This window comes from Zootoca vivipara, chromosome W (assembly GCF_963506605.1).
Source record: "Zootoca vivipara chromosome W, rZooViv1.1, whole genome shotgun sequence".
Taxonomy (NCBI): Eukaryota; Metazoa; Chordata; class Lepidosauria; order Squamata; family Lacertidae; genus Zootoca; species Zootoca vivipara.
Window position 1 is genome coordinate 5,178,108 of NC_083293.1, and position 14,071 is coordinate 5,192,178.

A 14,071-nucleotide genomic window follows, 5' to 3' on the forward strand; every position below is an offset into this window, starting at 1 on the left:
TGCAGTTCTACTCAAGAGTAAGCAACTCAGCGAAATAAAGCCATAGAACGCTTATTTGCCTTCTATCTATGCATTATGACACTCCAACAATGTGTTCTGCTTCAATTTGGCTCATTTTACAAAGGTGCGTATTTCTGGAGAGCAGATGCATTTCTACTCAAGAGTAAGCAACTAAGCGAAATAAAGCCATAGAACGCTTATTTGCCTTCCATCTATGCATTCTGACACTCCAACAATGTGTTCTGCTTCAATTTGGCTCATTTTACGAAGGTTAAAGCCAAAGAACGCATATTTGCATTCTATCTATGCATTCTGACACTCCAACAATGTGTTCTGCTTCAATTTGGCTCATTTTACGAAGGTGCTTATTGCTGGAGTGAATGTGCAGTTCTACTCAAGAGTAAGCAACTCAGCGAAATAAAGCCAGAGAACGCTTATTGGCCTTCTATCCATGCATTCTGACACTCCAACAATGTGTTCTGCTTCAATTTGGCTCATTTTACAAAGGTGCTTATTTCTGGAGTGCAGATGCATTTCTACTCAAGAGTAAGCAACTAAGCGAAATAAAGCCATAGAACGCTTATTTGCTTTCTAATTATGCATTCTGACACTCCAACAATGTGTTCTGCTTCAATTTGGCTCATTTTACAAAGGTGCTTATTTCTGAAGTGCAGATGCATTTCTACTCAAGTGTAAGCAACAAAGCGAAATACAGCCATAAAACGCTTATTTGCCTTCTATCTATACATTCTGACACTCCAACAATGTGTTCTGCTTCAATTTGGCTCATTTTAGAAAGGTGCTTTTTGCTGGAGAGCAGATGCATTTCTACTCAAGAGTAAGCAACTAAGCGAAATAAAGCCATAGAAAGCTTATTTGCCTTCTATCTATGCATTCTGACACTCCAACAATGTGTTCTGCTTCAATTTGGCTCATTTTACAAAGGTGCTTTTTGCTGGACTGAATATGCAGTTCTACTCAAGAGTAAGCAACTCAGCGAAATAAAGCCATAGAACGCTTATTTGCCTTCTATCTATGCATTATGACACTCCAACAATGTGTTCTGCTTCAATTTGGCTCATTTTACAAAGGTGCGTATTTCTGGAGAGCAGATGCATTTCTACTCAAGAGTAAGCAACTAAGCGAAATAAAGCCATAGAACGCTTATTTGCCTTCCATCTATGCATTCTGACACTCCAACAATGTGTTCTGCTTCAATTTGGCTCATTTTACAAAGGTTAAAGCCAAAGAACGCATATTTGCATTCTATCTATGCATTCTGAAACTCCAACAATGTGTTCTGCTTCAATTTGGCTCATTTTACGAAGGTGCTTATTGCTGGAGTGAATGTGCAGTTCTACTCAAGAGTAAGCAACTCAGCGAAATAAAGCCAGAGAACGCTTATTGGCCTTCTATCTATGCATTCTGACACTCCAACAATGTGTTCTGCTTCAATTTGGTTCATTTTACAAAGGTGCTTATTGCTGGAGTGAATATGCAGTTCTACTCAAGAGTAAGCAACTAAGCGAAATAAAGCCATAGAACGCTTATTTGCCTTCTATCTATGCATTCTGACACTCCGACCATGTGTTCTGCTTCAATTTGGTTCATTTTACAAAGGAGCTTATTGCTGGAGAGCAGATGCATTTCTACTCAAGAGTAAGCAACTAAGCGAAATAAAGCCATAGTACGCTTATTTGCCTTCTAATTATGCATTCTGACACTCCAACAATGTGTTCTGCTTCAATTTGGTTCATTTTACAAAGGAGCTTATTGCTGGAGAGCAGATGCATTTCTACTCAAGAGTAAGCAACTAAGCGAAATAAAGCCATAGTACGCTTATTTGCCTTCGATCTATGCATTCTGACACTCCGACCATGTGTTCTGCTTCAATTTGGTTCATTTTACAAAGGAGCTTATTGCTGGAGAGCAGATGCATTTCTACTCAAGAGTAAGCAACTAAGCGAAATAAAGCCATAGTACGCTTATTTGCCTTCCATCTATGCATTCTGACACTCCAACAATGTGTTCTGCTTCAATTTGGCTCATTTTACAAAGGTTAAAGCCAAAGAACGCATATTTGCATTCTATCTATGCATTCTGACACTCCAACAATGTGTTCTGCTTCAATTTGGCTCATTTTACGAAGGTGCTTATTGCTGGAGTGAATGTGCAGTTCTACTCAAGAGTAAGCAACTCAGCGAAATAAAGCCAGAGAACGCTTATTGGCCTTCTATCCATGCATTCTGACACTCCAACAATGTGTTCTGCTTCAATTTGGCTCATTTTACAAAGGTGCTTATTTCTGGAGTGCATATGCATTTCTACTCAAGAGTAAGCAACTAAGCGAAATAAAGCCATAGAACGCTTATTTGCTTTCTAATTATGCATTCTGACACTCCAACAATGTGTTCTGCTTCAATTTGGCTCATTTTACAAAGGTGCTTATTTCTGAAGTGCAGATGCATTTCTACTCAAGTGTAAGCAACAAAGCGAAATACAGCCATAAAACGCTTATTTGCCTTCTATCTATACATTCTGACACTCCAACAATGTGTTCTGCTTCAATTTGGCTCATTTTAGAAAGGTGCTTTTTGCTGGAGTGAATATGCATTTCTACTCAAGAGTAAGCAACTCAGCGAAATAAAGCCATAGAACGCTTATTTGCCTTCTATCTATGCATTCTGACACTCCAACAATGTGTTCTGCTTCAATTTGGCTCATTTTACAAAGGTGCTTATTTCTGGAGAGCAGATGCATTTCTACTCAAGAGTAAGCAACTAAGCGAAATAAAGCCATAGAAAGCTTATTTGCCTTCTATCTATGCATTCTGACACTCCAACAATGTGTTCTGCTTCAATTTGGCTCATTTTACAAAGGTGCTTTTTGCTGGACTGAATATGCAGTTCTACTCAAGAGTAAGCAACTCAGCGAAATAAAGCCATAGAACGCTTATTTGCCTTCTATCTATGCATTATGACACTCCAACAATGTGTTCTGCTTCAATTTAGCTCATTTTACAAAGGTGCGTATTTCTGGAGAGCAGATGCATTTCTACTCAAGAGTAAGCAACTAAGCGAAATAAAGCCATAGAACGCTTATTTGCCTTCCATCTATGCATTCTGACACTCCAACAATGTGTTCTGCTTCAATTTGGCTCATTTTACAAAGGTTAAAGCCAAAGAACGCATATTTGCATTCTATCTATGCATTCTGAAACTCCAACAATGTGTTCTGCTTCAATTTGGCTCATTTTACGAAGGTGCTTATTGCTGGAGTGAATGTGCAGTTCTACTCAAGAGTAAGCAACTCAGCGAAATAAAGCCAGAGAACGCTTATTGGCCTTCTATCTATGCATTCTGACACTCCAACAATGTGTTCTGCTTCAATTTGGTTCATTTTACAAAGGTGCTTATTGCTGGAGTGAATATGCAGTTCTACTCAAGAGTAAGCAACTAAGCGAAATAAAGCCATAGAACGCTTATTTGCCTTCTATCTATGCATTCTGACACTCCGACCATGTGTTCTGCTTCAATTTGGTTCATTTTACAAAGGAGCTTATTGCTGGAGAGCAGATGCATTTCTACTCAAGAGTAAGCAACTAAGCGAAATAAAGCCATAGTACGCTTATTTGCCTTCTAATTATGCATTCTGACACTCCAACAATGTGTTCTGCTTCAATTTGGTTCATTTTACAAAGGAGCTTATTGCTGGAGAGCAGATGCATTTCTACTCAAGAGTAAGCAACTAAGCGAAATAAAGCCATAGTACGCTTATTTGCCTTCTATCTATGCATTCTGACACTCCAACAATGTGTTCTGCTTCAATCTGGCTCATTTTACAAAGGTGCGTATTCCTGGAGAGCAGATGCAGTTCTACTCAAGAGTAAGCAACTCAGCGAAATAAAGCCATAGAACGCTTATTTGCCTTCTATCTATGCATTCTGACACTCCGACCATGTGTTCTGCTTCAATTTGGTTCATTTTACAAAGGAGCTTATTGCTGGAGAGCAGATGCATTTCTACTCAAGAGTAAGCAACTAAGCGAAATAAAGCCAGAGAACGCTTATTGGCCTTCTATCTATGCATTCTGACACTCCAACAATGTGTTCTGCTTCAATTTGGCTCATTTTACGAAGGTTAAAGCCAAAGAACGCATATTTGCATTCTATCTATGCATTCTGACACTCCAACAATGTGTTCTGCTTCAATTTGGCTCATTTTACAAAGGTGCTTTTTGCTGGAGTGAATATGCATTTCTACTCAAGAGTAAGCAACTCAGCGAAATAAAGCCATAGAACGCTTATTTGCCTTCTATCTATGCATTCTGACACTCCAACAATGTGTTCTGCTTCAATTTGGCTCATTTTACAAAGGTGCTTTTTGCTGGAGTGAATATGCAGTTCTACTCAAGAGTAAGCAACTCAGCGAAATAAAGCCATAGAACGCTTATTTGCCTTCTATCTATGCATTATGACACTCCAACAATGTGTTCTGCTTCAATTTGGCTCATTTTACAAAGGTGCGTATTTCTGGAGAGCAGATGCATTTCTACTCAAGAGTAAGCAACTAAGCGAAATAAAGCCATAGAACGCTTATTTGCCTTCCATCTATGCATTCTGACACTCCAACAATGTGTTCTGCTTCAATTTGGCTCATTTTACGAAGGTTAAAGCCAAAGAACGCATATTTGCATTCTATCTATGCATTCTGACACTCCAACAATGTGTTCTGCTTCAATTTGGTTCATTTTACAAAGGTGCTTATTGCTGGAGTGAATATGCAGTTCTACTCAAGAGTAAGCAACTGAGCGAAATAAAGCCATAGAACGCTTATTTGCCTTCTATCTATGCATTCTGACACTCCGACCATGTGTTCTGCTTCAATTTGGTTCATTTTACAAAGGAGCTTATTGCTGGAGAGCAGATGCATTTCTACTCAAGAGTAAGCAACTAAGCGAAATAAAGCCATAGTACGCTTATTTGCCTTCCATCTATGCATTCTGACACTCCAACAATGTGTTCTGCTTCAATTTGGCTCATTTTACAAAGGTTAAAGCCAAAGAACGCATATTTGCATTCTATCTATGCATTCTGACACTCCAACAATGTGTTCTGCTTCAATTTGGCTCATTTTACGAAGGTGCTTATTGCTGGAGTGAATGTGCAGTTCTACTCAAGAGTAAGCAACTCAGCGAAATAAAGCCAGAGAACGCTTATTGGCCTTCTATCCATGCATTCTGACACTCCAACAATGTGTTCTGCTTCAATTTGGCTCATTTTACATAGGTGCTTTTTGCTGGAGTGAATATGCAGTTCTACTCAAGAGTAAGCAACTCAGCGAAATAAAGCCATAGAACGCTTATTTGCCTTCTATCTATGCATTCTGACACTCCAACAATGTGTTCTGCTTCAATTTGGCTCATTTTACAAAGGTGCTTATTTCTGGAGTGCATATGCATTTCTACTCAAGAGTAAGCAACTAAGCGAAATAAAGCCATAGAACGCTTATTTGCTTTCTAATTATGCATTCTGACACTCCAACAATGTGTTCTGCTTCAATTTGGCTCATTTTACAAAGGTGCTTATTTCTGAAGTGCAGATGCATTTCTACTCAAGTGTAAGCAACAAAGCGAAATACAGCCATAAAACGCTTATTTGCCTTCTATCTATACATTCTGACACTCCAACAATGTGTTCTGCTTCAATTTGGCTCATTTTAGAAAGGTGCTTTTTGCTGGAGTGAATATGCATTTCTACTCAAGAGTAAGCAACTCAGCGAAATAAAGCCATAGAACGCTTATTTGCCTTCTATCTATGCATTCTGACACTCCAACAATGTGTTCTGCTTCAATTTGGCTCATTTTACAAAGGTGCTTATTTCTGGAGAGCAGATGCATTTCTACTCAAGAGTAAGCAACTAAGCGAAATAAAGCCATAGAAAGCTTATTTGCCTTCTATCTATGCATTCTGACACTCCAACAATGTGTTCTGCTTCAATTTGGCTCATTTTACAAAGGTGCTTTTTGCTGGACTGAATATGCAGTTCTACTCAAGAGTAAGCAACTCAGCGAAATAAAGCCATAGAACGCTTATTTGCCTTCTATCTATGCATTATGACACTCCAACAATGTGTTCTGCTTCAATTTGGCTCATTTTACAAAGGTGCGTATTTCTGGAGAGCAGATGCATTTCTACTCAAGAGTAAGCAACTAAGCGAAATAAAGCCATAGAACGCTTATTTGCCTTCCATCTATGCATTCTGACACTCCAACAATGTGTTCTGCTTCAATTTGGCTCATTTTACAAAGGTTAAAGCCAAAGAACGCATATTTGCATTCTATCTATGCATTCTGAAACTCCAACAATGTGTTCTGCTTCAATTTGGCTCATTTTACGAAGGTGCTTATTGCTGGAGTGAATGTGCAGTTCTACTCAAGAGTAAGCAACTCAGCGAAATAAAGCCAGAGAACGCTTATTGGCCTTCTATCTATGCATTCTGACACTCCAACAATGTGTTCTGCTTCAATTTGGTTCATTTTACAAAGGTGCTTATTGCTGGAGTGAATATGCAGTTCTACTCAAGAGTAAGCAACTAAGCGAAATAAAGCCATAGAACGCTTATTTGCCTTCTATCTATGCATTCTGACACTCCGACCATGTGTTCTGCTTCAATTTGGTTCATTTTACAAAGGAGCTTATTGCTGGAGAGCAGATGCATTTCTACTCAAGAGTAAGCAACTAAGCGAAATAAAGCCATAGTACGCTTATTTGCCTTCTAATTATGCATTCTGACACTCCAACAATGTGTTCTGCTTCAATTTGGTTCATTTTACAAAGGAGCTTATTGCTGGAGAGCAGATGCATTTCTACTCAAGAGTAAGCAACTAAGCGAAATAAAGCCATAGTACGCTTATTTGCCTTCGATCTATGCATTCTGACACTCCGACCATGTGTTCTGCTTCAATTTGGTTCATTTTACAAAGGAGCTTATTGCTGGAGAGCAGATGCATTTCTACTCAAGAGTAAGCAACTAAGCGAAATAAAGCCATAGTACGCTTATTTGCCTTCCATCTATGCATTCTGACACTCCAACAATGTGTTCTGCTTCAATTTGGCTCATTTTACAAAGGTTAAAGCCAAAGAACGCATATTTGCATTCTATCTATGCATTCTGACACTCCAACAATGTGTTCTGCTTCAATTTGGCTCATTTTACGAAGGTGCTTATTGCTGGAGTGAATGTGCAGTTCTACTCAAGAGTAAGCAACTCAACGAAATAAAGCCAGAGAACGCTTATTGGCCTTCTATCCATGCATTCTGACACTCCAACAATGTGTTCTGCTTCAATTTGGCTCATTTTACAAAGGTGCTTATTTCTGGAGTGCATATGCATTTCTACTAAAGAGTAAGCAACTAAGCGAAATAAAGCCATAGAACGCTTATTTGCCTTCTAATTATGCATTCTGACACTCCAACAATGTGTTCTGCTTCAATTTGGCTCATTTTACAAAGGTGCTTATTTCTGAAGTGCAGATGCATTTCTACTCAAGTGTAAGCAACAAAGCGAAATATAGCCATAAAACGCTTATTTGCCTTCTATCTATACATTCTGACACTCCAACAATGTGTTCTGCTTCAATTTGGCTCATTTTACAAAGGTGCTTTTTGCTGGAGTGAATATGCATTTCTACTCAAGAGTAAGCAACTCAGCGAAATAAAGCCATAGAACGCTTATTTGCCTTCTATCTATGCATTCTGACACTCCAACAATGTGTTCTGCTTCAATTTGGCTCATTTTACAAAGGTGCTTATTTCTGGAGTGCAGATGCATTTCTACTCAAGAGTAAGCAACTAAGCGAAATAAAGCCATAGAACGCTTATTTGCCTTCTATCTATGCATTCTGACACTCCAACAATGTGTTCTGCTTCAATTTGGCTCATTTTACAAAGGTGCTTTTTGCTGCAGTGAATATGCAGTTCTACTCAAGAGTAAGCAACTCAGCGAAATAAAGCCATAGAACGCTTATTTGCCTTCTATCTATGCATTATGACACTCCAACAATGTGTTCTGCTTCAATTTGGCTCATTTTACAAAGGTGCGTATTTCTGGAGAGCAGATGCATTTCTACTCAAGAGTAAGCAACTAAGCGAAATAAAGCCATAGAACGCTTATTTGCCTTCCATCTATGCATTCTGACACTCCAACAATGTGTTCTGCTTCAATTTGGCTCATTTTACGAAGGTTAAAGCCAAAGAACGCATATTTGCATTCTATCTATGCATTCTGACACTCCAACAATGTGTTCTGCTTCAATTTGGCTCATTTTACAAAGGTGCTTTTTGCTGGAGTGAATATGCAGTTCTACTCAAGTGTAAGCAACAAAGCGAAATACAGCCATAGAACGCTTATTTGCCTTCTAATTATGCATTCTGACACTCCAACAATGTGTTCTGCTTCAATTTGGCTCATTTTACAAAGGTGCTTATTTCTGAAGTGCAGATGCATTTCTACTCAAGAGTAAGCAACTAAGCGAAATAAAGCCATAGAACGCTTATTTGCCTTCTATCTATGCATTCTGACACTCCAACAATGTGTTCTGCTTCAATTTGGCTCATTTTACAAAGGTGCTTTTTGCTGCAGTGAATATGCAGTTCTACTCAAGAGTAAGCAACTCAGCGAAATAAAGCCATAGAACGCTTATTTGCCTTCTATCTATGCATTATGACACTCCAACAATGTGTTCTGCTTCAATTTGGCTCATTTTACGAAGGTGCTTATTACTGGAGTGAATGTGCAGTTCTACTCAAGAGTAAGCAACTCAGCGAAATAAAGCCAGAGAACGCTTATTGGCCTTCTATCCATGCATTCTGACACTCCAACAATGTGTTCTGCTTCAATTTGGCTCATTTTACAAAGGTGCTTTTTGCTGGAGTGAATATGCAGTTCTACTCAAGAGTAAGCAACTCAGCGAAATAAAGCCATAGAACGCTTATTTGCCTTCTATCTATGCATTCTGACACTCCGACCATGTGTTCTGCTTCAATTTGGTTCATTTTACAAAGGAGCTTATTGCTGGAGAGCAGATGCATTTCTACTCAAGAGTAAGCAACTAAGCGAAATAAAGCCATAGTACGCTTATTTGCCTTCCATCTATGCATTCTGACACTCCAACAATGTGTTCTTATTCAATTTGGCTCATTTTACAAAGGTTAAAGCCAAAGAACGCATATTTGCATTCTATCTATGCATTCTGACACTCCAACAATGTGTTCTGCTTCAATTTGGCTCATTTTACGAAGGTGCTTATTGCTGGAGTGAATGTGCAGTTCTACTCAAGAGTAAGCAACTCAGCGAAATAAAGCCAGAGAACGCTTATTGGCCTTCTATCTATTCATTCTGACACTCCAACAATGTGTTCTGCTTCAATTTGGTTCATTTTACAAAGGTGCTTATTGCTGGAGTGGATATGCAGTTCTACTCAAGAGTAAGCAACTAAGCGAAATAAAGCCATAGAACGCTTATTTGCCTTCTATCTATGCATTCTGACACTCCGACCATGTGTTCTGCTTCAATTTGGTTCATTTTACAAAGGAGCTTATTGCTGGAGAGCAGATGCATTTCTACTCAAGAGTAAGCAACTAAGCGAAATAAAGCCATAGTACGCTTATTTGCCTTCTATCTATGCATTCTGACACTCCAACAATGTGTTCTGCTTCAATCTGGCTCATTTTACAAAGGTGCGTATTCCTGGAGAGCAGATGCAGTTCTACTCAAGAGTAAGCAACTCAGCGAAATAAAGCCATAGAACGCTTATTTGCCTTCTATCTATGCATTCTGACACTCCGACCATGTGTTCTGCTTCAATTTGGTTCATTTTACAAAGGAGCTTATTGCTGGAGAGCAGATGCATTTCTACTCAAGAGTAAGCAACTAAGCGAAATAAAGCCAGAGAACGCTTATTGGCCTTCTATCTATGCATTCTGACACTCCAACAATGTGTTCTGCTTCAATTTGGCTCATTTTACGAAGGTTAAAGCCAAAGAACGCATATTTGCATTCTATCTATGCATTCTGACACTCCAACAATGTGTTCTGCTTCAATTTGGCTCATTTTACAAAGGTGCTTTTTGCTGGAGTGAATATGCATTTCTACTCAAGAGTAAGCAACTCAGCGAAATAAAGCCATAGAACGCTTATTTGCCTTCTATCTATGCATTCTGACACTCCAACAATGTGTTCTGCTTCAATTTGGCTCATTTTACAAAGGTGCTTTTTGCTGGAGTGAATATGCAGTTCTACTCAAGAGTAAGCAACTCAGCGAAATAAAGCCATAGAACGCTTATTTGCCTTCTATCTATGCATTATGACACTCCAACAATGTGTTCTGCTTCAATTTGGCTCATTTTACAAAGGTGCGTATTTCTGGAGAGCAGATGCATTTCTACTCAAGAGTAAGCAACTAAGCGAAATAAAGCCATAGAACGCTTATTTGCCTTCCATCTATGCATTCTGACACTCCAACAATGTGTTCTGCTTCAATTTGGCTCATTTTACGAAGGTTAAAGCCAAAGAACGCATATTTGCATTCTATCTATGCATTCTGACACTCCAACAATGTGTTCTGCTTCAATTTGGTTCATTTTACAAAGGTGCTTATTGCTGGAGTGAATATGCAGTTCTACTCAAGAGTAAGCAACTGAGCGAAATAAAGCCATAGAACGCTTATTTGCCTTCTATCTATGCATTCTGACACTCCGACCATGTGTTCTGCTTTAATTTGGTTCATTTTACAAAGGAGCTTATTGCTGGAGAGCAGATGCATTTCTACTCAAGAGTAAGCAACTAAGCGAAATAAAGCCATAGTACGCTTATTTGCCTTCCATCTATGCATTCTGACACTCCAACAATGTGTTCTGCTTCAATTTGGCTCATTTTACAAAGGTTAAAGCCAAAGAACGCATATTTGCATTCTATCTATGCATTCTGACACTCCAACAATGTGTTCTGCTTCAATTTGGCTCATTTTACGAAGGTGCTTATTGCTGGAGTGAATGTGCAGTTCTACTCAAGAGTAAGCAACTCAGCGAAATAAAGCCAGAGAACGCTTATTGGCCTTCTATCCATGCATTCTGACACTCCAACAATGTGTTCTGCTTCAATTTGGCTCATTTTACATAGGTGCTTTTTGCTGGAGTGAATATGCAGTTCTACTCAAGAGTAAGCAACTCAGCGAAATAAAGCCATAGAACGCTTATTTGCCTTCTATCTATGCATTATGACACCCCAACAATGTGTTCTGCTTCAATTTGGCTCATTTTACAAAGGTGCGTATTTCTGGAGAGCAGATGCATTTCTACTCAAGAGTAAGCAACTAAGCGAAATAAAGCCATAGAACGCTTATTTGCCTTCCATCTATGCATTCTGACACTCCAACAATGTGTTCTGCTTCAATTTGGCTCATTTTACGAAGGTTAAAGCCAAAGAACGCATATTTGCATTCTATCTATGCATTCTGACACTCCAACAATGTGTTCTGCTTCAATTTGGCTCATTTTACGAAGGTGCTTATTGCTGGAGTGAATGTGCAGTTCTACTCAAGAGTAAGCAACTCAGCGAAATAAAGCCAGAGAACGCTTATTGGCCTTCTATCTATGCATTCTGACACTCCAACAATGTGTTCTGCTTCAATTTGGTTCATTTTACAAAGGTGCTTATTGCTGGAGTGAATATGCAGTTCTACTCAAGAGTAAGCAACTAAGCGAAATAAAGCCATAGAACGCTTATTTGCCTCCTATCTATACATTCTGACACTCCGACCATGTGTTCTGCTTCAATTTGGCTCATTTTACGAAGGTTAAAGCCAAAGAACGCATATTTGCATTCTATCTATGCATTCTGACACTCCAACAATGTGTTCTGCTTCAATTTGGCTCATTTTACAAAGGTGCTTTTTGCTGGAGTGAATATGCATTTCTACTCAAGAGTAAGCAACTCAGCGAAATAAAGCCATAGAACGCTTATTTGCCTTCTATCTATGCATTCTGACACTCCAACAATGTGTTCTGCTTCAATTTGGCTCATTTTACAAAGGTGCTTTTTGCTGGAGTGAATATGCAGTTCTACTCAAGAGTAAGCAACTCAGCGAAATAAAGCCATAGAACGCTTATTTGCCTTCTATCTATGCATTATGACACTCCAACAATGTGTTCTGCTTCAATTTGGCTCATTTTACAAAGGTGCGTATTTCTGGAGAGCAGATGCATTTCTACTCAAGAGTAAGCAACTAAGCGAAATAAAGCCATAGAACGCTTATTTGCCTTCCATCTATGCATTCTGACACTCCAACAATGTGTTCTGCTTCAATTTGGCTCATTTTACGAAGGTTAAAGCCAAAGAACGCATATTTGCATTCTATCTATGCATTCTGACACTCCAACAATGTGTTCTGCTTCAATTTGGCTCATTTTACGAAGGTGCTTATTGCTGGAGTGAATGTGCAGTTCTACTCAAGAGTAAGCAACTCAGCGAAATAAAGCCAGAGAACGCTTATTGGCCTCCTATCTATGCATTCTGACACTCCAACAATGTGTTCTGCTTCAATTTGGTTCATTTTACAAAGGTGCTTATTGCTGGAGTGAATATGCAGTTCTACTCAAGAGTAAGCAACTGAGCGAAATAAAGCCATAGAACGCTTATTTGCCTTCTATCTATGCATTCTGACACTCCGACCATGTGTTCTGCTTCAATTTGGTTCATTTTACAAAGGAGCTTATTGCTGGAGAGCAGCTGCATTTCTACTCAAGAGTAAGCAACTAAGCGAAATAAAGCCATAGTACGCTTATTTGCCTTCCATCTATGCATTCTGACACTCCAACAATGTGTTCTGCTTCAATTTGGCTCATTTTACAAAGGTTAAAGCCAAAGAACGCATATTTGCATTCTATCTATGCATTCTGACACTCCAACAATGTGTTCTGCTTCAATTTGGCTCATTTTACGAAGGTGCTTATTGCTGGAGTGAATGTGCAGTTCTACTCAAGAGTAAGCAACTCAGCGAAATAAAGCCAGAGAACGCTTATTGGCCTTCTATCCATGCATTCTGACACTCCAACAATGTGTTCTGCTTCAATTTGGCTCATTTTACATAGGTGCTTTTTGCTGGAGTGAATATGCAGTTCTACTCAAGAGTAAGCAACTCAGCGAAATAAAGCCATAGAACGCTTATTTGCCTTCTATCTATGCATTATGACACCCCAACAATGTGTTCTGCTTCAATTTGGCTCATTTTACAAAGGTGCGTATTTCTGGAGAGCAGATGCATTTCTACTCAAGAGTAAGCAACTAAGCGAAATAAAGCCATAGAACGCTTATTTGCCTTCCATCTATGCATTCTGACACTCCAACAATGTGTTCTGCTTCAATTTGGCTCATTTTACGAAGGTTAAAGCCAAAGAACGCATATTTGCATTCTATCTATGCATTCTGACACTCCAACAATGTGTTCTGCTTCAATTTGGCTCATTTTACGAAGGTGCTTATTGCTGGAGTGAATGTGCAGTTCTACTCAAGAGTAAGCAACTCAGCGAAATAAAGCCAGAGAACGCTTATTGGCCTTCTATCTATGCATTCTGACACTCCAACAATGTGTTCTGCTTCAATTTGGTTCATTTTACAAAGGTGCTTATTGCTGGAGTGAATATGCAGTTCTACTCAAGAGTAAGCAACTGAGCGAAATAAAGCCATAGAACGCTTATTTGCCTTCTATCTATACATTCTGACACTCCGACCATGTGTTCTGCTTCAATTTGGTTCATTTTACAAAGGAGCTTATTGCTGGAGAGCAGATGCATTTCTACTCAAGAGTAAGCAACTAAGCGAAATAAAGCCATAGTACGCTTATTTGCCTTCCATCTATGCATTCTGACACTCCAACAATGTGTTCTGCTTCAATTTGGCTCATTTTACGAAGGTTAAAGCCAAAGAACGCATATTTGCATTCTATCTATGCATTCTGACACTCCAACAATGTGTTCTGCTTCAATTTGGCTCATTTTACGAAGGTGCTTATT